The 26,576-nt window shown below is 48.4% G+C and overlaps 1 long non-coding RNA gene across 1 annotated transcript in view; it reads right to left on the bottom strand.

Annotated features, from left to right (window-relative positions):
- LOC142256505 (uncharacterized) overlaps positions 1–26,576 on the bottom strand; it is a 537,718-nt gene that overhangs the window by 130,785 nt on the left and 380,357 nt on the right. The window lies entirely within an intron of this gene.

Below are 26,576 nucleotides of genomic sequence, written 5' to 3'. Positions count from 1 at the left end.
ATTTATATTCATTTTGAATTGTTTTTTATTTATTTTCAAGCATTGCGGTGAGATACAGGCCATATTACAAGTAGGATAAGAAAGTATGTTAAAAAAAGTCTGAAAAAGCATTATAGTAAAATGTGCTTCATTACTGAAAATGCAATCCAGTTGTCCCATGTTTGCAATCCTTGAGACTCTTTTTGACAGTGCATACTTCTGTGCAAGATGTGTGCATGTTGTACATTTGGAAGCCCAGGTTCTGGATCTAAATGAATGAAACGATCTGGATAAGATGTTGGAATGGACAGACAGTTGGCAAATGAGATTTAATGTTGATAAATGAAAAATAATTCACCTAGGATGGCATAATCCTATTGCTGCATATACACTCATTGGCAGTAAACTCGGGACTACAGAACAGGAGAAAAACTTGAGGATTCTGGTTACAAATAAGCTGAGCAGGAGCTCTCAAGGTCAAGCAGCAGCTGCAAAAGCAAATACGATTTTAGGGTATATAAAAAGAGAGATTATATCCTGGGATCTCAATGCAATATGTATGATTAATAGACCAGACACAGTGCACTACATCTGTGTGATTAATACCCAATACAAGTGTCGCGGGCGGAGGAGGGGACGCCGCGCTCTCCCACTGCTCGGGTCCGGCTGCTGCTGCTCGGTGGTGGCGCGAGCGGTGGGCCGGATCCCGGGGACTCGAGCGGCGTTCCTCGCCCGTGAGTGAAAAGGGGGGGATTTGATTGTGGGGATTTGATATTGTCCGTGACGCCACCCACGGTTGTGGTGAGATTGGTGACACCACCGCTGCTCTGGACGGGGATCCCAGGAGCAATGGCAGGGAGCAGCTTGGATGTTGGTTCTCCCCTCCGTGGGTAGGGGGTTGGTTGTCCCGGGGCCCGGTGATGGGGTAGGGGTGGATGGCAGGCGGGTTACGGGGCCTGGTGAGGTGCAGGGTCGTGGGGGCAGCGCTGTGCCGCATGGCACGGTGGTACTCACTCAGCCAATGATGAACACAGAGTCTCCGGTAAAACAAACGGCTGGATGGACGGGTCCCAAAGACGGCTGCGGTGTTTCTCCTCCCGGCAAGTTGATGGTGACTGCCTTTCCCTGCACCTGTGTAGTGTGTACGGTTCCAATGGGTTCCCACCGGTAACCCGCTCCCCAGCTTGGATATGTGCTGAAGGAGCCCCTTTTGCCCGCAGGCTCTGGCCCTGGGAACTTTAGCCTTGGCGGTGACTGTGTTTTCCTCTAACGGTTGGACTGTTGCCTTCTATCAGGACTTGGCTGCTGGGAAACCCAGGAGGTTCCCTTCGCTAACGGATTTGACAAATTGCACGGCGACTCCTAGCCTTGTCAGGGTCCGTAAGCCCTGCCGGATGGTGCTGGCTTCTCTTTTCGTACCGGTCCGGTACCGCCGGGCCACCGCCCGTCCACGGTCCTTACGGCTAGCTCCAATAGGCCTCTCCTGCAGACGGTCACCACCGTCTGCCAACCTTGCTGTTCCGTCCGGGACACACACCCGGACGCCGTCAGACAGTTACTCTTACCACTTCACTCCTCCAACTTCACTTCCCCACTTACAAACTCCCTCCCAGACTGCACTCAACTCTATCTGCTTTTTCCGCCTCCAGGACTGTGAACTCCTCGGTGGGCGGGACCAACCGCCTGGCCCACCCCCTGGTGTGAACATCAGCCCCTGGAGGGAGGAAACAAGAATTTTGTTTGACTTAGGTGTGCCTGACCGGGATGTGGGGTGTGTTGGTGTAGTACCTGTGATGTCATGGCTTGTCCAGGGCGCCACACAAGCCTTATCATTCATATGCATTTCTAATTCTAGGCAACCACTCCCTTCATGACTTGGTAGGTGTGTAAGTGGTTGTTTAACCAGAAATTTATACCTGCATTGCCTCTTCCTAGTTAGCTGCATGTTACAGTGCATTAACATTAACATTAACATTAACTCTTTTGATAAACACAGATGCCTTTTTTCTGCTGATTTTAGAATTTTTTTGTGTCCTTTTGCTGTGTTTAGCTTGTATCTTTTTTTGTGGAGACATGCAAGATAAGGACCCTTGACATGGGTTGCCATGTTGCGCATTTTGGACAACATATAAACCAATATCTCATGCATAATGTAGTGTATTATAACCTATGTTGGTAAATACGGCTGCCTTTTTTATACATATTATTTTTTGATTACTATTATAAAACTTACATACATTCTGTATATTTGATACTCTGTATGACTTAATGGGGAAAATTAGGCCTAGAAGTGACCCCCTCTTGTTTTGGTCTTCAAACAGTTGTGAGACAGTTCATTTACTTACACACACACAAATATATATATATATATATATATATATATGTAGCGCTCTTGACTATATCAGGGTGCTATAGAGAACTGCAGCTTTTCCCTGGGGTGCAGGCAGGGCCGGACTGGGACTAAAATTCAGCCCTGGCATTCGGGGGTACACAGGCCCACTTTTTCCGTGGTGAATGTGTAATATTTCTGCACTTGTATATGTGAGCACTAGAGTTGAGCGCGGTTCGTGGTCCGTGGTTCTCCAGTTCGCAGCTCGAGTGATTTTGGGGGCTGTTCTAGATCGAACTAGAACTCGAGCTTTTTTGCAAAAGCTCGATAGTTCTAGATACGTTCGAGAACGGTTCTAGCAGCAAAAAACCCAGTTAATTCCTAGCTGGCTTTCCGCTGTAATATTGTAAGTCACTCTGTGACTCACACTATTATGAAATTTCAGTGTATAGTGTATGGGAACAGCGCATTCAGATCACTGCTGTATGGATAATGGCGATCGCCATTTTTTTTTTTTCCCTTGTCTTCCTTCCCTAAGCGCGCGCGTGTAGTGGGGAGGGCCAGCATGTCAGCCAATCCCCGAACACACACACACAGCTAAGTGGACTTTTAGCCAGAGAAGCAATGGCATGTGTGATAGGATGTCCATGTCACATGTCCCTGCATTATAAAAACGAGTATCTGCCCGTCCGGACGCCATTATCTCTTCTGCGTCCTTGGTGTCAGACATCACTGGCGCAGCTCCGTCCTGAGTCCTATCGCCAATACTGCTGTATGCACTCCATACACAGCGCTGGACAGCTTAGGGATAGCACTTTCTATCAGTCCTTTTAAGGGCTCATACGGGCAGGGTCAGAGCCATAGGTGACAGGTCCTGAAAACAGAGTTTAACAGCTATACAAGATGACAGCGTCTGTGTAGCTAAGGTCAGGGATTTCCTTGCTGCATTTCCCCATTAGGAGGGATAGAAAGGCAGGCTTCCATTCCTCTACCCAGAGACCCACAACCCTGGCACTGTACCCTCCTGTCCTTTGCACACTCATTGTAGCTAAGCCATTATACTAGCAAACACTGAGTGTACCTAGTGTCATCCTAAACGTGGCTGTTGAACTGCTGTATAGTCCCAGTAGTGCAAAGATATTGGCAGCACGTCTGCCTGCATTGCACACTCCAACTCATTATAACTAAGCCATTATACTAGCAAACACTGAGTGTACCTAGTGTCATCCTAAACGTGGCTATTGGACTTCTGTATAGTCCTACTAGTGCAAAGATATTTGCAGCACCTCTGCGTGCATTGCACACTCCAACTCATTGTTACTAAGCCATTATACTAGAAATTTATGCTGCCAGTTTAAGGGCCGTAGTTGCATTATCAGGGATATTTATTCTTTATTATTCTGCTGTTAATAAAGCTAGACCACCGCTGCAATCTACACCACCTCTCAATTTTTACTACCACATTTTCAGTGCACAATCTTGTCGCAATCAACATGAGTGGCAAAATGACAGATGCTGGTGGAAAGGGGAAGAGGCGTGGTGGAAAAGGAAAAAAAGGGTTTGTCTGTGGGGAAGGTGGCAAAGCTCCATTAACATCTGCTGAAGATAGACCATCTACCAGCAAAAGTAAGATGTCTACTACTTACCGTGGACAATCCGATGTGCTCCCTTTTTTACGGACACGAACAACAGGAACAAAGGTAGATGATGGCCAAAAAAGGAAAATGCTTGAATGGATCTCAAGTGGTCCAACAAGTGCCCTCTCAGCCACTTCAAGTACCGCATCCAAAAAACACCAGACCTCTGAGTTGTCATCCCAATCAAACTTGCTTTCTCCCAGCTCTGAAGTCTCCATCAGCCCTGCACAGTATGGTGGAACTGAGATGGCTGAGTCTGCAGAGCTGTTCAGTCACACTATAGACTGGGAATCAGAAGTCTGCTCCCAAGCTACAGTGAGTACAGACCAGGAAATGGTCTGCAGTGATGCCCAGAACCTTTGTGACTCTGATTCAGGCCGTGAGGACCAATTTTCTGAGCGTAATGTTGACCCTTTGTCACAAACTGTAACACCTGTGGTTATAGACAATGAGGAACATACTGATGACGATGAGACCCAGATGCCAGATTGGGATGACAACTTAAAATATTCGGTCAGGGCAAGAAGAGGCTCGGTCTGAGGGGGAGGGGAGTGCAAACACAACAATTGATGATGAAGTTCTAGATCCCACCTACTGTAAACCCCCAGTCAGGCACTCGAGGAGGTCAACAGAGGCGGTGGAGGAGGATGCAACCGACGACGAAGTTACCTTGCGCCTTCCTGGACAGAGTTGGAGCACTGGTAGCACGTCTACAACTGCATCATCAACCACCACTCTGCCTCTGAGCACTAGTTGGGGGGGCTCAGCAGGTCGCATGCCCTCTAAGCCTTGCCTAGCCTGTTCCTTTTTTGACATAGAAAAAGATTGCCCAAATTATGTGATGTGTAAAATTTGTCATGATTCTGTTAGTAGAGGTCAAAACCTCAGCAGTTTGACAACTTCTTCCATGAATCGTCACATGAATAAATATCATAGGTCCCGGTGGGAAGCTCACCGTGCTGCAATGCGGCCTAGCGGAGCGAACCATCCACGGCCTGCCCCTTCCAGTGCATCCGCGCGCTCTTCCTCTTCTAGGACTGTGGGGACAGCTGTCACACCTGGTTTTCCACGCACAACTTCCACCACTGTAACCGCAACAGGCAGTTTGCTTGGTAGGTCGTCAGTTGGTTTGAAAGGGGAAACAAGTGAGTGTGTACAGCTCTCTGACATCATTAGCACCAACGTTGGATGAAGGCAACATCATGTCTCCGCCTGCACTTTCCTCACAAACCTGCATTTTTACAGGGACACCCCACTCAACACCGTCTACACACAGCAGCCAGATCTCTGTCCCTCAGATGTGGTCAAATAAAAGGCCATTTCCTGCGACCCATGACAAAGCTAAGAGGTTGACTCTATCCCTCTGTAAGCTCTTGGCTACCGAAATGCTGCCTTTCCGCCTAGTGGACACACAGGATTTTAAAGACCTTATGTCTGTCGCTGTGCCCCAGTACCAGATGCCTAGTCGCCACTACTTCTCTAAGAAAGGTGTGCCCGCGCTACACCAGCATGTCGCACACAACATCACCGCTTCCTTGAGAAACTCTGTGTGTGAACGGGTGCATTTCACCACCGATACTTGGACCAGTAAGCATGGACAGGGACGTTACATGTCGCTGACTGGGCACTGGGTAACTATGGTGATAGATGGTGAAGGGTCTGCTGCACAAGTCTTGCCGTCCCCACGACTTGTGTGTCAATCCTCTGTCTGTCCAAGTTCCGCCACTGCTTCTGCCTCCTCCACCTCATCTGGGTCCTCCACCTCCGCCCCAAGCCTGCCTGGTCAGGCCACCAGCGTTCTCACTGCGCAGAAGGAATCACGCACCCCTCATTACTATGCTGGCAGCAGAGCGCAACGGCATCAGGCGGTCTTTAGCTTGACATGTCTTGGGAATAGGAGTCACACAGCTGAGGAGTTGTGGTCAGCTCTGCGGTCCGAGTTTAATAAATGGTTGTCTCCACTCAACCTGCAGCCTGGTAAGGCCGTGTGCGACAATGCTGCAAACCTGGGTGCGGCCCTTCGCCTGGGCAAGGTGACACACGTGCCTTGTATGGCTCACGTGTTGAACCTTGTTGTCCAGCAATTCTTAACACACTATCCCGGCCTAGATGGCCTTCTGACCAGGGCACGAAAACTGTCTGCTCACTTCCGCCGTTCAGCCGCCGCAGCTGAGCGACTTGCATCTTTCCAGAAGTCTTCGGCCTGCCGGTTCATCGCCTGAAATGCGATGTGGCGACACGCTGGAATTCGACTCTCCACATGTTACAGCGACTGTGGCAGCACCGCCGAGCCCTGGTGCAATATGTCATGACGTATAGCCTGGGCCAACGAGATGCAGAGGTGGGGCAGATCACCCTGATGGAGTGGTCTCAGATCAAGGACCTATGCACCCTTCTGCACAGTTTCGACATGGCGACGAATATGTTTAGCGCTGACAATGCCATTATCAGCATGACAATTCCAGTCATTTACATGCTGGAGCACACGCTAAACACTATTCGGAGTCAGGGGGTGGGACAACAGGAAGGGGAGGAACTACAGGAGGATTCATATGCGCAAGGGACAACAACATCACCAAGGTCCAGACGTTCATCATCACCAACGCAGCAGGCATGGGACCATGGGGGACAGGGATCAACAAGGGCACATAGTAGCAGGCGAAATGTTGAGGAAGGTGCAGGAGAACATGAAGAAATGGAGGACGAACTGTCCATGGACATGGAAGACTCAGCAGATGAGGGAGACCTTGGTCAAATTTCAGTTGAAAGAGGTTGGGGGGAGATGTCAGAGGAAGAAAGAACGGTTAGCACCTCTATGCCACAAACACAGCGTGGACTTGGTCCGCATTGCTGCACAAGACACATGAGTGTTACGAAGGGGACCCGGGGAAGCGTGCCAAGATGGGAAATGGACAGCTTCTGCCGGTCAAGGTCCACTGTGCGGTGTAAGGGACCGCTGCTATGGTCAGGAAAGAGTGAGCGGGTTGCTACTAGTTATCGTCTGGAATGTCACAGACGATCTATGTACACCGGTCCGCCCTAACCAGTGAGGGTTGTATGGCTCGGGGCTTCTCATTCGGTGTACCTGTTGCACGGGGACGCACAGAGGTGCCTATGCAGGTGTGCCAGCGGGAGTCACGGGAATATGGCACGAGGGTAGCACAGAGGTGCCCACGCACGTGTGCTTCAGAAACAGGTGAGTCCAACAGAGACTCAAGGAGCTCACCTGGAACAGGAACACAGCCTGTTGAAGGGGATACTGCCGGAGCAGCAAGGCAGGAACACGGCCTGCAAACCAGATGCTGCCTGAGCAGCAAGGGCAAAGCCCACAAAAGACAATGACGTCTGTACAGTGGCATGGCAGCACGCTGCCAGACATCCAAACATAGAAGGACGGTCGCGCGCCGCCATGATGGCAGGAGGAGCTTTTAAGGAGGTGTAGCTCCACCCAAGGGCGGGCGCGAGATGGGCGTGACCCAATCAGGATTCGTGACGTCTTGGCCCGGCCAGTCAGGATTCAGCACACCACCAGCCTCGTTATCGGGCCGTGTGATATCAGAGAGCGAATCAGAAGACGTCACGTGGGGCACATACTCATCTTCCTGCCTCTGGGTTATAAAGGCGGGATCCTCGGTTTCACAATGTGCAGAGATAAGGGAAGTCATGCTGCTTCCCTGAGCATCCGTCCTTTGCACACTGCGCAACCTCCCAGACCCTCTGTGATGCTGAGCAGGAGGGCTTGTGGCAGACAAGGGATGGGAGACCACAACTTTCCTTGCAAGGAGAGAACCACTAGGTGTCACCTTTCTGTTGCATCTCCGAGGAGGCAACTCCTGCAGACTGCGCAGTCTCCCAGACCTTTGGTGCTGCTGAGCAGGAGGGCTCGCGGCAGACAAGGAATTGGGGACCACCTCATTCCTTGCAACAGGAGAGCCACGAGGTGTAACACATGAGTGCCTTCTTGTTGCACTACCTCCAACATGACCCTCGTATTGTCAAAATTAGAAGTGATGATGACTACTGGATTGCCACACTATTAGATCCCCGGTACAAGTCCAAATTTTGTGACATAATTCCAGCCATAGAAAGGGACGCACGTATGCAGGAGTATCAGCAGAAGCTGTTACTCGATCTTAGCTCGGCTTTTCCACCAAACAACCGTGCAGGTGCAGGGAGTGATTCTCCCAGTTGTAACTTGACAAACATGGGACGGTCTCGTCATCTTCAACAGTCTACCCGTACCAGTAGGACTGTATCTGGTGCTGGTAACAGCAATTTTATGGAATCTTTTCATAATTTTTTTAGACCCTCCTTTGCAAGGCCACCAGAGACAACAAGTCTGACACATAGTCAACGGCTGGAGAGGATGATACAGGAGTATCTCCAAATGAACATCGATGCCATGACTTTGCAAATGAAGCCTTGCTCATTTTGGGCTTCAAATCTAAAAAAATGGCCAGAGCTCTCCAGTTACGCCTTGGAGATTTTGTCGTGTCCAGCTGCCAGCGTTGTCTCTGAACGTGTCTTCAGTGCTGCTGGGTGTGTGCTGACAGATAAGCGCACGCGTCTGTCCAGTGACAATGTGGACAGACTAACGTTCATCAAAATGAACAAGTCATGGATCCACCAGGAATTTACTACCCCTGTGTCATCCTGGGGAGAGTAAATGCTTGTGGATTTGGAATGTGCTTGATGCAAATCTAGCTGTGAAGTGTACAACTAGGGCACAAGTGCTGCCACTGAATGGGTGGGTGTGTGTGGGGCACAATTTTTGGAAAAAAGGGAGACTCCGCTTGGAGTAACCCTTGCTTACATTGTTTTTAAAAGAAGCCAAGATGAACAGAGCTGGGATCAGGACAGACTTTGCTACCTACCCCGGTGTCATCCTGGGGACGGTTAATTATGGCGTATTTTTGAATGTGCTTGATGTAAATCAAAACATCCTGTTTGCAACTAGGGCACAAGTGCTGCCACTGATAAGGTGTCTGTGTGGCCCAATTTTTTGAAAAAAGGGAGACTCCTCTTGGAGTAACCCTTACTTACATTGTTTTTAAAAGGAGCCAAGATGAACAAGTCATGGTTCAGCAAAGACTTTGCTACCTACCCCAGTGTCATCCTGGGGACGGTTAATTATGGCGTATTTTTGAATGTGCTTGATGCAAATCTAGCTGTGAAGTGTACAACTGGGGCACAACTGCTGCCACTAAATGGGTGGGTGTGTGTGGGGCCCAATTTTTGGAAAAAAAGGGAGACTCCGCTTGGAGTAACCCTTGATTGCTGTGTTTTTTTAAAATGATCCAAGATGAACAGAGATTGGATCAGGAAAGACTTTGCTACCTACCCCGGTGTCATCCTGGGGACGGTTAATTATGGCGTATTTTTGAATGTGCTTGATGCAAATCAAAACATCCTGTTTGCAACTAGGGCACAAGTGCTGCCACTAATAAGGTGTCTGTGTGGCCCAATTTTTTGAAAAAAGGGAGACTCCGCTTGGAGTAACCCTTACTTACATTGTTTTTAAAAGGAGCCAAGATGAACAAGTCATGGTTCAGCAAAGACTTTGCTACCTACCCCGGTGTCATCCTGGGGACGGTTAATTATGGCGTATTTTTGAATGTGCTTGATGCAAATCTAGCTGTGAAGTGTACAACTGGGGCACAACTGCTGCCACTGAATGGGTGGGTGTGTGTGGGGCCCAATTTTTGGAAAAAAAAGGGAGACTCCGCTTGGAGTAACCCTTGATTGCTGTGTTTTTTTAAAATGATCCAAGATGAACAGAGATGGGATCAGGAAAGACTTTGCTACCTACCCCGGTGTCATCCTGGGGACGGTTAATTATGGCGTATTTTTGAATGTGCTTGATGCAAATCTAGCTGTGAAGTGTACAACTGGGGCACAACTGCTGCCACTGAAGGGGTGGGTGTGTGTGGGGCACAATTTTTGGAAAAAAGGGAGACTCCGCTTGGAGTCACCTTGCGGTGTTTTACATGATTTTAGAAGGGCGTGCCATGCCTATATCTGTGTGTCCTCCTCTTTTTCCTTGTCCAGCTGTTTTGTTTTCGCATTAGTATATGTCCTTGTCACTTTCCCATGTGTTTGTGTTGTGAGTTGTTTATCACCTTTTGGACACCTTTTGAGGGTGTTTTCTAGGTGTTTTTATGTGTTTGTGATTGCCTGCCATTGTTTCCTATGCAGTTCGAGTTCGGTTCGACGAACCTAACTCGAACGGGAGTTCCGTTCGGCGAACCGACTTCGAGCCGAACCGCGACCGGTTCGCTCATCTCTAGTGAGCACTGTATGGCACTATTGGAGACTATATGGCACTATGTGAGTACTGCATGACACTATGTGAGTACTGTATACCATTATGTGAGTACTGTATGGCACTATGTGAGTACTGTATGCCATTATGTGAGTACTGTATGCCATTATGTGTGTACTGTATGGCACTATGTGACAGATGTTTGCAGTGTGTAGCAGACCTTGATGTTTTTTCTGGTCTTTGTTTCCCTGATTTGTGGATTGTTCCGCCACATACCTTTGCCCTAATCACTCTACAAGCGTTGCAGTCACTACAGGGGATTGTACCTGTGCGGACAGGTCCAGGACTACTATCACTGATATCACACTAATTAGTCCTCGATTAATGACTCCGCGCCCCACCCCACACACACACACAATACAATGCACCCCCATTACCCTTCTTCCCCCACACACACACAAACACACACACATACAATACAATGCACCCCCATTAACCCTCCCCACACACACACATACAATACAATGCACCCCCATTACCCCTCCCCACACACACATACAATGCACCCCCATTACACACACACACACACAATACAATGCACCCCCATTACCCCCATACACACACACACACACACACACACACACACACACACATACAATACAATGCACCCCCATAACCCTCACACACACACAATACAATGTACCCCCATCACTACTCAACACACACACACTACACCCCCATTACCTTTACACACACACACACAATGCAATGTACCCCCATTAGCCCCCCCCCACACACACACACAATACAATGTACGCTCCAATACCCCTCCCCCACACACATTACAATACACCCCCCTATCACCCACTACACACACACACACACACACACACACACAATACAATGCACCCCCCATTACCCCTCCCCCCACACACAATACAATGCACCCTCCATTACCCCCTCCCCAGACATAATACAATGCACCCCCTACACACACAAATTACACTGCCCCATCACTACACACTCCTGCCTCCCCCCTCTCTTGGAATACAGCACTCCCCCTCTGCCGGTCACAAAGCTGAGTTCCTTCACAAATGTTCCCCGTTATGTGTCCTCAGCTTCTCCCCACTCATCCCATTAATTAAACCTGTCTCTTCGGCTCCTCCATGGAGCGCTTACCGCTTCCTGATGTCTCCTGTATGCCAGCGCCAGCAGCACTGTGATGACGTCAGCGAGGTGCTGATCTCATCAGGTTGCTGCACGTCGGGGGCAGGGCCCAGTCCAAGCGCACTGTTCAAATGTATTTACGTCTGAAAGACATAAATACATTTGCATAGGAAGGAGGAAGCTGCAGTCACCGACACCGGCACCGCCGCAATCATCAGCAGTGTGTGCATGCCGAGTCGGCACAGCAGCACACAACAGGGCCGGCACAGCACAGTGCTGCCTCCTGGTCCTGCTGCAGCTAGTGTGCCCAGTATGCACACACTGCTGAGGAGCGCGGCGGTGACTGCAGATACAGCGGCCCATTACAGGCACCGGCCCACCACAGGAACCGGCCCATCTGGCATTTGCCAGAATTGCCCTATGGTCAGTCCGGGCCTGGGTGCAGGACCTACCCCCCATGGTTCCAGGTTCCCAACAACCAGCGTCACCTCCATCAGCACCACAAATCTCAACCACACCTCACATCAGACCTGTCAGACACACCAGTGGGTTGGACAAGCTGGAATAGGGCCACCCACTTAGGGGTCAAGCAGACTGGTGGGAGGGGACCAAGTAAAACAGTGAGAGCTCTCAAACAGTGAGGAGCTGGGAGTAGTAGCTCCTGGGGAACAAGACCAAGGTTGGGTCACATACTGTGGTTCGGGACCACAGGAGTCGGGGAACAGTAGCAGTGACATTGGAAAAGGGTGAAACGGACATAGTCTTGGAGGACTCTCAGCATCAGAAAACCCAATAAGCGGACTGGTACCGAGCACGACGGGGTACAGGACCCTAGGTCAGGAACCGATTCAACGTCCGGATAATTAACCTGGGAGGGAGAGTATCTTCACGAACTTCCCTAAGAGCTCAGAGATTGAAGGCATCAGCACAACGCGGGGGATAGGGTTTTCTAGATAAAGCAACCCACTGAAATCCCAAGTGCAAGCCCTCAAGAGCACAGCTACACTACACATAGGTAGCGGGGCCCTAACAGCATCAAGCCAAGGGGCCACAACAGACAACTAAATTGTGCACAGAGGCAGGGTCCGGATTACCAAGTGACACCGGTGGGAGCGGATACCTGGATGGGCTCTCCACAGTGGCAGCAGTACAAAGAGACTTTGGTTTACCACAGTGTGTGCGTCTACTTTATAATCCTCATCCAGCACCATGACTACAACAATGAGTACCCTGATCCCTGCATCCTGTCCTCCCAATCAACCACCAATTACCTGAGTCCGGGGCCTTCCCTACCTGCAGAGGGACTGACACCTCGCTGCTCCACACCATCTGCCCCGGTACTCCCTCCAGCAGCGGTGGTACTCCCATTACCGCAACCCGCAGGTGGCGTCACAAACTTCTCCCCTGTAAATATCCCCCTTTTAACACTAGAACTACTGAGGTAGTCATTTTGACTACTTTGCACTATGTATTTCTATATAGGTGTCACGAGTCCAGTAGTTCTAGTGTTAAAGATCAAATTGTCCGCCAAGCCGAGTCCGGACGACCCCCTCGAGCCATGATCTGGAATCAGAGCAGCCCGACCAACACCTGGGCGGTACACCTTGAAACCTTAAGTCACGAACAAAAAAAGAACTGGACCCATTAACCCGGTTGACGTGAGTCTTGCAGAACTGTCAAAATCGGAACTGTGGCTGTTAATTTGGATTGCCGCAATTTTGCCTGCCATTTTGGTGCCTAAAAGCATCTGCGCCATCATCCTCACAAAAGGGCGCAAAGCTGGAGCTCCGTCCCTTGAGAATAACAGGATGTGAAGGTGGAGATTGTTGCAGGAACACCAGGACTTTGCCCAAAAAGTTCCTGGAACTTGAAGAAGCAGGATGTCGGAGCCAAGAGACTGGTCACCTGTGCGTTCCGTTTCGGGAACGGCTACCTGGATCGAGGAGGAGATGGAGTGGCTCTGCAGGAGGATGTGGACATTGTTCCTGTTCATGCTGGACGACTGGAGGATCGAGATGAGGAGTGTGGCCGCGGCACTGAGGGCCCGTGAGATGGAAGCCCTGCGTGTGGAGCAGAAACCCAGTACCAGTTGTTCTGGCCTACCTGGACGTGGAATCCGGTCTGCCCCCGACCACCGCGACAGCCATGCCACCTCCTCCACCCTCGGCTGAAGCTATAGTCGAGCAGCTGCCCCCAACACCAGCAGCGGAGCCTCCAGCCCCCACGGAAGACGAGCAGGCCGCAATGTCTCTGGCCCTGTCACCAGCCAGACCAGACCAGGCCGCAACACCTCTGGTACCATCCACGGCCAGACCATACCCGGCTGCATCACCGGGCCCGTACCTCGGTACGGAGCACCCGGCCCCTGCTATCCCGGTTGCAGAACAGCCGATTCATCTCATCACCGCTGCAGAGGAGAAATCCACCGACATGCCGGTTCCTCTGCAGTGCGGCCTCCCGATAGCTGCCGGGGCAGCAGGAATCCGATTGCAGCCAGTTCCTCTGGAGGAAGCGGAATCCGAGCTCAGTGCCCCATACTGGGAAAGACACCAGCAGCAGCTGCTCACAGAGATGTCCGCCAGAGAGCAGCATCGGGCAGAGGCTGCCACCCGTATTAATAGAAAAAAGGAGCACCTGAGAAAGGCTACGTTCCGGGTCAGAGGGCCGTAGTACCGAAGCCAAGGGGAGAATTTTGACCCCATCAAGGGGTGGGGGTTCATTTCTGAGCCGGGCCTTGTTGCTGGGGAGTTTGTCTCCAGGAGGGATGTCACAGAACACCTCCCAAAGGGACACCCTGAACGAAATCTGAAACCAGGTGACTTGATTTCATACTGCCGGCATTGTGGGGAGCGGGGCTGGTATGCCTTGGAAGTTAATAAGTATGCCCTGGCAGGAGAGAAAAAAGTGCCAGCTCCTCTAACTGCCCCAGATTTCCTAAGAGAGTAATTGTAGCAGAACCTGGCTATCTTGTCACAATGATATGTGTTTTATGCTGATTCACATGTTTGTAAAATGCTAATCATTTAAAAACGTATTACCCAAACGAGTCACCTGATTTGAAGTTTACAATTTTTGCACCCGGTACATGGACCCTGTTTTACCCTCTCTTTAGTATTAAATATGGACCACAACTGCAGGACTGGCAGCAGTCAGCACGAACTTGTGCTCCTTGTAAATAGTTGCACCTCGTGTGCCTACCAGAGTCATTCCCTGAACCATCAGGGCTTCAATCCTGTAACCACGGACACAACAAGGAATTTGGGTGGTGCAACACCATGATTAGACGTGGCACCAGGGTTCAGGTGTTTAGAGTGGTGGATTGAAGTGACGAGGGACAATGGGAATGGACTGTTGCAGGAAGGAGCTGCAGCGGAGTAGGCTGAGTCTCCGACTACCGCTACAACCGGTAGCATTCCCAGGAGCTCCAATGTTAGACTCTGTTTGTTTGAAATGTTTAAGTGTAGAGTTGAGCGCGGTTTGTGGTTCGTGGTTCTCCAGTTTGCGGCTCGAGTGATTTTGGGGGCTGTTTTAGATCGAACTAGAACTCGAGCTTTTTGCTAAAAGCTCGATAGCTCTAGTTACAGTCGAGAACGGTTCTAGCAGCAAAAAGTCAAACTAATTACTAGCTGGCTTTCCGCTGTAATAGTGTAAGTCACTCTGTGACTCACACTATTATGAAATTTCAGCATATAGTGTGCGGGAACACCGCGTTCAGATCACTGCTGCTGGGATAATGGCGATCGCCATTTTTTTTTTTTTGTTCTTCCTTCCCTCCCTAAGCGCGCGTGTAGTGGGGCGGGCCAGCATGTCAGCCAATCCCAGACACACACACAGCTAAGTGGACTTTTAGCCAGAGAAGCAACGGCATGCGTGATAGGATGTCCATGTCACATGTCCCTGCATTATAAAAACGGACATTTTGTTCCAGCACGGCATTATCTGTCTTCTGCGTCTGGGTGTCAGTCACCTCTCACGCAGCTCCTGTCGCCAATACTGCTGTGTATGCTCTACACACAGCGCTATACAGAATAGGGATGGAAGTTTCTTTCAGCCCTTGTAAGGGCTAATTACAGCAGGCTCAGAGCCATTGGTGACAGTCAGGTCTGTGGAAAGAGTTTTTAACAGCTACAGATAAGAGCGTCTGTGTAGCTAAGGTCAGGGAGTTCCTTGCTGCATTTCACCATTAGGAGGGATAGAAAGTGAGGCTTACTTTCCTCTACATTTACCCACAACCTGGCCACTGTACCCTCCTGTCCTTTGCACACTCAAGGCCATTGTTACTAAGCCATTATAATACCAAACACTGAGGAAACTTAGTGGCATCCTAAAAGTGGCTGTTGGACTTCATTAGTATCCCACTGGTGCAAATCTATTTGCAGCACCTCTGCATTGCACACTCAAACTCATTTTTACTAAGCTATTATACTAGCAAACTGTGCTGCCATTTTAAGGGCCATAGTTTCATTGTCCGGTATAGTTATTGTTGTTTATTCTGCTGTCAATAGTAGACCACCACTGCAATCAACACCACCTCTCAATTTTTACTACCACATTTTAAGTGGACATTCTTGTCGCTAGCAAAATGAGTGGCAAAATGACAGATGCTGGTGGAAAGGGGAACAGGCGTGTTGGAAAAGGAAAAAAGTTTGTGTCCATGGGGAAGGTGGCAAAGCTCCATTAACATATGCTGAAGATAGGCCATCTTCCAGCAAAAGTAAGATGTCTACTACTTTCCGTGGACAATCGGATGTGCTCCCTTTTTTACGAACACGAACAACTGGAACAAAGGTAGATGTTGCCCAAAAAAATAAAATGCTTGAATGGATCTCAAGTGGTCCAACAAGTGCCCTCTCCTCCACCTCAACTACCGCATCAAAAAAACACCAGTCCTCTGAGTTGTCATCCCAATCACACTTGCTTTCTCCCAGCTCTCGTCTCCATCTGCCCTGCACAGTATCGTGGAAAAGAGATGGCTGAATCTTCAGAGCTGTTCAGTCACACTATAATCTTGGAATCAGAGGTCTGCTCCCAAGCTACAGTGAGTACAGACCAGGAAATGGTCTGCAGTGATGCCCACAACCTTTGTCACTCAGATTCAGGCCGTGATGACCAAGTTTCTGAGCATAATGTTGACCCTTATTCACAAACTGAAACACCTGTTGTAATAGACAATGAGGAACATACTGATGACGATGATACGCAGATACCAGATTGGGATGACAACTTAAATATTTGATCAGGGCAGGAAGAGGCTCAGTCTGAGGGGGAGGGGAGTGCAAACACAATGCTTGATGAGGAACTTTTAGATCCCACCTACTGTCAACCCACAGTCAGGCACTCGAGGAGGTCAACAGAGGCGGTGGAGGAGGATGCTACTGACGACGAAGTTACCTTGCGCCTTCCTGGACAGAGGAGGAGTACTGGTAGCACATCTACAACTGCATCCTCAGCCACCACTGTGCCTCTGAGCACTAGTCGGGGTGTCTCAGTAGGTTGGCATGCCCTCTAAGCTTTGCCTAGCCTGGTCCTTTTTTGACATAGCAAAAGATCGCCCAAATCATGTGATATGTAAAATTTGTCGTGAATCTGTTAGTAGAGGGCAAAACCTCAGCAGTTTGACAACTTCTTTCATGAATCGTCACATGAATAAATATCATATGTCCCAGTGGGAAGCTCACCGTGCTGGAATGCGGCCTAGCGGAGCGGACCATCCACCGCCTGCCCCTTCCAGTCCATTTGCGCGCTCTTCATCTTCTAGGACTGTGGGGACAGCTGTCACACCTGGTTCTCCACGCACAACTTCCACCACTGTAACCGCAACAGGCAGTTTGCTTGGTAGGTCGTCAGTTGGTTTGGAAGGGGAAACAAGTGCGTGTGTACAGCTCTCTCAGACATCGATAGCACCAAGGTTGGATGAAGGCAACATCATGTCTACGCCTGCACTTTCCTCACAAACCTGCATTTTTCCAGGGACACCCTACTCGCCACCGTCTACACCGTCTATCTCTGTCCCTCAGATGTGGACAAATAAAAGGCCATTTCCTGCGACCTATGACAAAGCTAAGAGGTTAACTTTATCCCTCTGTAAGCTCTTGGCTACCGAATTGCTGCCTTTCCGCCTAGTGGACACACAGGATTTTAGAGACCTTATGTCTGTCGCTGTGCCCCAGTACCAGATGCCCAGTCGCCACTACTTTTCTAAGAAAGGTGTGCCTGCGCTACAACAGCATATCGCACACAACATCACCGCTTCCTTCAAAAACTCTGTGTGTGAACGGGTGCATTTCACCACAGATACTTGGACCAGTAAGCATGGACAGGGATGTTACAAGTTGCTGACTGGGCACTGGGTAACTATGGTGATAGATGGTGAAGGGTCTGCTGCACATGTCTTGCTGTCCCCTCGACTTGTGTTTCAATCCTCTGTCTGTCCAAGTTCCTCCACTGCTTCTGCCTCCTGAACCTCGTCTGGGTCCTCCACCAAGCATGCCTGGTCAGGCCATTAGCGTTGTAACTGCGCAGAAGGAATCACGCACCCCTCATTACTATGCTGGCAGCAGAGCACTATGGCATCAGGCGGTCTTTGTCTTGAAATGTCTTGGAACTAAGAGTCACACAGCGGCTGAGTTGTGGGCAGCTCTGGAGACTGAGTTTGGTAAATGGTTGTCTCCACTCAACCTGCAGCCTGGTAAGGCCGTGTGCGACAATGCTGCAAACCTGGGTGCGGCCCTTCGCCTGGGCAAGGTGACACACGTGCTTTGTATGGCTCATGTGTTGAACCTTGTTGTCCAGCAATTTTTAACACACTATCCCGGCCTAGATGGCCTGATGAACAGGGCACGAAAACTGTCTGCTCACTTCCGCCGTTTAACCGCCGCAGCTGAGCGACTTGCATCGCTCCAGAAGTCTTTCAGCCTGCCGGTTCATCACCTGAAATGCGATGTGCCGACACGCTGGAATTCGACTCTCCACATGTTACAGCGACTGTGGCAGCACCGCCGAGCCCTGGTGCAATACCTCATGTTGTAAAGCCTGGGCCAACGAGATGCAGAGGTGGGGCAGATCACCCTGATGGAGTAGTCTCAGATCAAGGACCTAAGCACCCTTCTGCACAGTTTCGACATGGCGACGAATATGTTTAGCGCTGACAATGCCATTATCAGCATGACAATTCCAGTCGTTTACATGCTGGAGCACACGCTAAACACTATTCGGAGTCAGGGGGTGGGACAACAGGAAGGGGAGGAACTACAGGATGATTCATATGCGCAAGAGACAACAACATCAACAAGGTCCAGACATTCATCATCACCAAGGCGGCAGGCATGGGACCATGGGGGACAAGGATCAACAAGGGCGCATGGTAGCAGGTGAAATGTTGAGGAAGGTGCAGGCCAACATGAAGAAATGGAGGACGAACTGTCCATGGACATGGAAGACTCAGCGGATGAGGGAGACCTTTGTCAAATTTCAGTTAAAAGAGGTTGGGGGGAGATGTCAGAGGAAGAAAGAACGGTTAGCATCTCTATGCCACAAACACAGCGTGGACTTGGTCCGCATGGCTGTGCCAGACACATGAGCTCCTTCTTGCTGCACTACCTCCAACATGACCCTCGTATTGTCAAAATTAGAAGTGATGATGAGTACTGGCTTGCCACACTATTGGATCCCTGGTACAAGTCCAAATTTTGTGACATAATTCCAGCCATAGAAAGGGACGCATGTAAGCAGGAGTATCAGCAAAAGATGTTTCTCGATCTTAACTCGGCTTTTCCACAAAACACCCGTGGTGCAGGGAGTGAATCTCCCAGTTGTAACTTGACAAACATGGGACGGTCTCGTCATCTTCAACAGTCTAACCGTACCAGCAGCACCATATCTGGTGCTGGTAACAGCAATTTTATTGAATCTTTTCATCATTTTTTTAGACCATCCTTTGCAAGGCCACCAGAGACAACAAGTCTGACACATAGTCAATGGCTGGAGAGGATGATACAGGAGTATCTCCAAATGAACATCGATGCCATGACTTTGCAATTGGAGCCTTGCTCATTTTGGGCTTCAAATCTTGAAAAATGGCCAGAGCTCTCCACTTAAGCCTTGGAGATCTTGTCGGGTCCAGCTGCCAGGGATGTGTCTAAACGTGTCTTCAGTGCTGCTGGGTGTGTGCTGACAGATACGCGCAGGCGTCTGTCCAGTGACAATGTGGACAGACTAACGTTCATCAAAATGAACAAGTCATGGATCCACAAGGAATTTACTACCCCTGTGTCATCCTGGGGAGAGTAAATGCTTGTGTATTTTGATTGTGCTTGATGCAAATCTACCTGTGAAGTGTACAACTGGGGCACAAGTGCTGCCACTGAAGGGGTGGGTGTCTGTGTGGCCCAATTTTTGGAAAAAAGGGAGACTCCGCTTGGAGTAACCCTTGCTTGCTGTGTTTCTAAAAATGATCCAAGATGAACAGATCTGGGATCAGTAAAGACTTTGCTACCTACCCCGGTGTCATCCTGGGGACAGTTAAGGATGGCGTATTTTTGAATGTGCTTGATGCAAATCTACCTGTGAAGTGTACAACTGGGGCACAAGTGCTGCCACTGAAGGGGTGGGTGTCTGTGTTGCCCAATTTTTTGGAAAAAAAGGGAGAATCCGCTTGGAGTCACCTTGCGGTGTTTTAGATGATTTTAGAAGGGCATGCCATGCCTATATCTGTGTCTCGTCCTCTTTTTCCTCGTAACGCTATTTTGTTTTCGCATGAGAATTTGTTCTTGTCACTTTCCCATGTGTTTGTGTTGTGTTGTGAGTTGTTTGTCACCTTTTGGACACCTTTGAGGGTGTTTTCTAGGTGTTTTTATGTGTTTCTGATTGCCTCCTATTGTTTCCTATGGGATTTGAGTGGTTCGCCGAACCGGTTCGCCGGACCGAACTCGAACAAGACCTCCGTTCGGCGAACCGAACTTAAGCCGAACCACGACCGGTTCGCTCATCTCTAGTACTGAATCAGTTACCTGTAGCAACCCCGGTTTGCAGTAACGTCCAAGCCGACAACACCGAAACCTCCAACTTACCTCTACCAGTGCCAGGACCACCTAAAGCACCCGAGCAAATAACAGTCACCAAGTGGGCCCTCTCAAACACAGTCACCACGGCAAGATGGCAATCAAGTGTTTCCTGACCCACTTCCACAGCTCAAGCAGCGGTCATCAGAATCTACGGAGGCTAAACCACAGCTCAACCCTGCAGCAACGTCATTCTACCGGGAACATCTCATCCATTCACGCCAGGCAGCCCACACGCCCCAGGGGCATCACGAGTTGTCGTGGCAACAAGTGGTGAGAAATCAGATATGTCTGCGTTTGCCAGGTTCATGGTGAGCAGAGAGCTAATCAACACTAGTCTCACGAAATTTGGTGATCGTGCAGAGAGCTACAGGGCCTGGAAAGCAACTTTCAAGGCAGCCATCGCCAATCTCAACTTAACTGCAGAACAGGAGCTCGACCTCATGATCAAGTGGTTGGGCTCAGGCTCTACAAACCATATCAAGAGCCTCAGAACCGTCTATGTGGGTCAAGCAGAAGCAGGCCTCGCTGCTGCATGGCAAAGACTGGAATGCACCTTTGGCAGCGCAGAAGCAATAGAGAAAGCCCTATTCAAGAGACTGCAGGACATCCCAAAGATCAACCTTAAAGAAGTCCACAAGCTTCAAGACCTAAGTGATCTGCTCATGGAGCACGAGATCGCCAAAAGAGACCCTCGACTGTCTGGGCTGTGCTACCTGGATACAGCCCATGGAGTGAACCCAATCGTGGTGAAGCTGCCATACAGTCTACAGGAGAAATGGGCAACGTCAGTCTCAAGGTACAAAAGAGTGCATGGCATCACCTTTCCCCCATTTTTTCACTTCTGCAAGTTCATCGACAAGCAGGCCCAGATGAGGAACAACCCCAGCCTCGACTTCCTAGAGTTCAACACTTCGGCAGCTGCAACAACATCATCATCAAGGTATGAAGGTGCCATATACAAATGCAGAGACATTAAGAACACTGTGAGTGTTAGGAAGACTGAGCTACCATTACCTGCAGCACCCACAGATAAACAGTATATCATCTCATCACGAGATAGGTTTTTCAATCAAGAATGTCCCATTCATAAAAAAAATTCACTCAATGAACAAGTGCAGAGGGTTTAGATCCAAAACCCTACAGGAGCGCAAGAAAGTCCTCACAGAGCTTGGGATCTGTTTCAAATGCTGCGCATCACTTGAGCACATGGCCAAGGACTGTAAATCCATCATCAAGTGTGAGGAGTGTCATAGCGAAAAACACGTTTCAGCCATGCACCCAACCCAGCTAGCTAGAGACACACCGGCTGAAGTCACCACCGCTCCCACTCCAAGTCATGGCGGGGAGTTCAAGAATCAGACTGACACCACTACAGCCATCTCCTGCTCATGCTCAGAGGTATGTGGAGAGGGCCAAATGGAGAAATGTTGTGCCCGAATATGCCTCATCAAGGTTTATCCCGAGGGACATCCAGAAAAGGCAATGAAGGTGTATGTCATCATAGACAACCAAAGTAACCGGTCGGAATTAATGGACCATCAGAACCCTACACCTTGAACACCTGCTCGGGTCGCATAGAGACTAGCGGCAGAAGAGCCCAGGGATTCATTGCTTCTCCTATCAATGGGAAGACTGAAATACCTCTACCAACGCTTGTTGAATGTGACCAAATACCCAGCCACAGGAATGCAATTCCTACCCCAGAAGCTGCATTTCATCAACAGACACCTCGCTAGTGTTATCCCACCTTTGGACAATAACGCAGAGATTCTACTCCTGCTAGGCAGAGAAAATCTAAGGGTACACAAGGTGCGACAACAGTGTAATGGGCCTGACTATGCACCATATGCCCAGAGACTGGACTTGGGATGGGTAGTCATAGAAAATGTGTGCGTTGATCGATCAGAAATTGACTCCTTCAAGACTTACGTGCATGGAAATGGGCGCACAACCTGCCTAAAACCATGTCCTCATCACTATGTAGTGAAAGAGAAGTCTCCAGACACAATACAGCTACCTGACATTGCTTCTCTGCATATCGACAACTTGGGAAGATCAGTCTTTCTCACAACCAGGGATGACGATAAAGTAGCCTTGTCAGTAGAGGACAGAGAATTCATCGAAATAATGGACTGTGAGTTTTCTAAAGACAAAACCAACCACTGGGTCTCTCCATTACCCTTCCGATCTACCAGGGTAAGACTCCCAAACAACCGAGATCAAGCTCAGACCAGATTTAACTCTCTTCAGCGTTCTATGAACAGCAAACCTGAAATGAGATAACAACATATTGTTGCCTTTATGGACAAAATATTCCGCAACAACCACGCAAAACATGCTCCATTCTTGGAGAAGAACGAAGAGTGCTGGTATTTGCCTTCATTCGGCGTATACCACCCACGAAAACCGAATCAAATCAGGGTTGTCTTTGACTCCAGGGCAAAACATGGAGGCGTATCCCTTAACGATGTTCTCCTCACAGGTCCTAACTAGAGTTGAGCGCGGTTCGCGGTTCGTGGTTCTCAGGTTCGCGGCTCGAGTGATTTTGGGGGCTGTTCTAGATCGAACTAGAACTCGAGCTTTTTGCTAAAGCTCAATAGTTCTAGATACGTTCGAGAACGGTTCTAGCAACAAAAAGACAAGCTAATTACTAGCTGGCTTTCCGCTGTAATAGTGTAAGTCACTCTGTGACTCACACTATTATGAAATTTCAGCGTATAGTGTGCGGGAACAGCGCATTCAGATCACTGCTGTTTGGACAATGGCGATCGCCATTTTTTTTTTTTTTTTTGTCTTCCTTCCCTAAGCGCGCGCGTGTAGTGGGGCGGGCCAGCATGTCAGCCAATCCCAGACACACACACAGCTAAGTGGACTTTTAGCCAGAGAATCAACGGCATGTGTGATAGGATGTCCATGTCACATGTCCCTGCATTATAAAAACGGACATTTTCCTCCAGCACGCCATTATCTGTCTTCTGCGTCTGGGTGTCAGTCACCGCTGGCATAGCTCCTGTCTCCGATACTGCTGTGCACGCTCTATACACAGCGCTATACAGAATAGGGATAGAAGTTTCTATTAGTCCTTGTAAGGGCTAATACCGGCAGGGTCAGAGTCATAGGTGACAGTCAGGTCCGTGAAAACAGATTTTAACAGCTACACAAGATGACAGCGTCTGTGTAGCTAAGGTCAGGGATTTCCTCGCTGCATTTCACCATTAGGAGGGATAGAAAGGGAGGCTTCCTTTCCTCTACCCAGACCCACAACCCAGCCACTGTACCCTCCTGCTTTTTGCACACTCAAGCTCATAGTTACTAAGCCATTATACTAGCAAACACTGAGGAAACTTAGTGACATCCTAAAAGTGGCTGTTGGACTTCCATTAGTGTCCCACTATTGCAAATCTATTTGCAGCACCTCTGCATTGCACACTCAGACTCGTTGTTACTAAGCCATTATACTAGCAAACACTGAGTAAACTTAGTGGCATCCTAAAAGTGGCTGTTGGACTTCCATTAGTGTCCCACTGGTGCCAAGCTATTTCTAGCACCTCTGCATGACACCCTCCTTTTCTGTTTTTAATAAGCTATAATAATAGCAAAAAATGCTGCCATTTAGTGGCATACAAAAAGTGTCTGTTGTACTCCATTTGTGCCCCCACTGGTGCCAAGCTATTTCTAGCACCTCTGCATGACACCCTCCTGCTCTGTTTTTAATAAGCTATAAGAATAGCAAAAAATGCTGCCATTTAGTGGCATACAAAAAGTGGCTGTTGGACTTCCATTAGTGTCCTACTATTGCAAATCTATTTGCAGCACCTCTGCATTGCACACTCAGACTCATTGTTACTAAGCCAATATACTAGCAAACACTGAGTAAACTTAGTAATGACCAAGAAGAAGAATACGACCGCACCAACTGTGATTTTTTTCATCCGGTGAATCTTTATTCCATTTTTAAGGTGTGCGAAGCAAGCGGGTGGAGGAGACCTGGATGCAGCCCCTCGCTGTGGACGACGGCCGTTTCGCCTCTAATTGGGCTTCCACGGGTCCACATGTGGGGTGAGGCGAGCTTTCCTTAAATAGGAGTGCACATCCAGGTGTCCTCCCCGCACATACAATGTGACAAAGGGAAGTGTATAATACAATAAAAGATACTATGTCTCCGATGATCGGCTACACAATGTATCATATTAAAAACAATATTACAAGTAATCCAGAATAAGAATAAACACAAAAGTACAGAGTATCTTACTGCTCCTTCAATACATTAATTTGTACATCATATTTTATATCAATAAATACATTCATTTTTTTACACAAACAACAATATATACATGTCTTAGTTTGCTTTTTTTCTTTTCTATCTATGACTAATTATTAGTCCGATTTTTCTTTAACCATATACATCCATTTTTTTAATATACATTCTTGTATTGTATATTTTTTCATATTATTGTTATAAATACCGCAGTAAAAATACTGACAAATAATTGCAGTCATTCATTCCTAACGCCCCTTGTGCTCCATATTTAATAATTAATTTTGCTTCCATCTGTAACAACAATTTATGAAGGTCCCCTCCCTGTGGGGGGAGTGAGACCCTTTCTAAACCAGCAAAATTAAGGATGTCAGGACAAGCATCATGCATTTCTCGTACATGTTCTATCAGTCTAGGGGAGCCCTTCCCTGTTGTAATTGAGTTATAGTGCTCCCTGAACCGAATATATAGGCATCTGATAGTTTTTCCTATATAAAATCTCCCACAAGGGCAAGTGACTATATAGACTACGAATTTTGTCTTACATGATATGAACTGTTTTATTTTATGCGAATGGGAGCCAATTTTTACTGACTTCCCAGTCATATGTAAACTACAAAATCTGCATTGGCCACATTTAAAATTCCCTACTGGGGACTGTTTTTCTAACCATGTACTGTGGCCAGTCAATCTGTTTTTGACTAGCAGGTCCCTCAGGTTGTGACAACGCCTATAAGAAATCAACGGTTTTGACATAGTCATGGTTTTCAACTCAGGATCTCTCTCTAAAATGTGCCATTTATTGTTTAATTTTTTTTTTATGGTTTCAAACATGGGTCCGAATTTAAAACTAAAGGTAAACCTATTTTCAGTGTTGTTCTTTTTCTTTCTTTTTCTTACTGACTGGTCTGCCGGACAAACATGGGACTCATCAGATGCGTTTTTTTTATACGCTGCATCAATGATGGTATCAGGATAACCCCGATCCTGTAATCTGTTTTAATTCTCCCGCCTGTTCCAAAAAGGTCACACCGGTACTATTAGTTCTTTTTACCCTCAAAAATTGGGAGTAAGGCAAGGCTGTTTTTGTGTGTTGTGGGTGGGCACTGTCATAATGTAGGACTGAATTTGAAGCTGTGGGTTTTCTATAAACCTTAGTGGTTATCACCCCGTCAATTATTCCAACTTCGACGTCCAAAAAATTAATGGAGTTGCCCCCATAGGTAGAGGTGAATGACATGTTCATGGTGTTGGTGGTGTTTAGGTAGGAAACAAAGTTGGAAAAATCCTCCTCTGTTCCATCCCACACCATGAACACATCATCGACATACCTTAGATAATGCCTAATATGTTTCAAATAGGGGTTGTTGGTAGTATACACGTATTTTCTTTCAAAATACCCCAAAAAAATGTTCGCCATGGCGCACAAGACGGGGGTACCCATCGCGGTACCCCCGCATTGCACATACCATTTCTCCAGAAACATAAAGGCATTTTTTGAGAGAACAAAATTCAGTGCCTCACCCACAAACTCACAAAACAGTGTACTCTTGCCACTACGTTCAACTATATCTTTTACCGCTTGTATTCCCATAATCTGTGGAATCCGTGTATACAGACTATCTACATCAATTGTAGCTAGACTGTATCCCTCTTGACAAGTTATTTCTTTCAGGAGCGATATAAAATCTCCACTGTCCTTAACATAAGATGGAATATGGGCTAATAGCGGTCTCAAAAGCCAATCCAAATAGTGGGAAAGAGGCTCAGTGAGTGAGCCAATTCCTGCCACTATCGGACGGCCCGGAGGGTTATGTTCATTTTTGTGTATTTTTGGTATACAATACCAGTGTGGTCTTGTAGGGAAAGGCGGGATTAATTT

The sequence above is a fragment of the Anomaloglossus baeobatrachus genome, chromosome 11 (assembly GCF_048569485.1).
Source record: "Anomaloglossus baeobatrachus isolate aAnoBae1 chromosome 11, aAnoBae1.hap1, whole genome shotgun sequence".
Lineage (NCBI taxonomy): Eukaryota > Metazoa > Chordata > Amphibia > Anura > Aromobatidae > Anomaloglossus > Anomaloglossus baeobatrachus.
The sequence above is the reverse complement of the archived record's forward strand: the minus strand, read 5'-3'. Positions and strand labels throughout refer to the sequence as shown.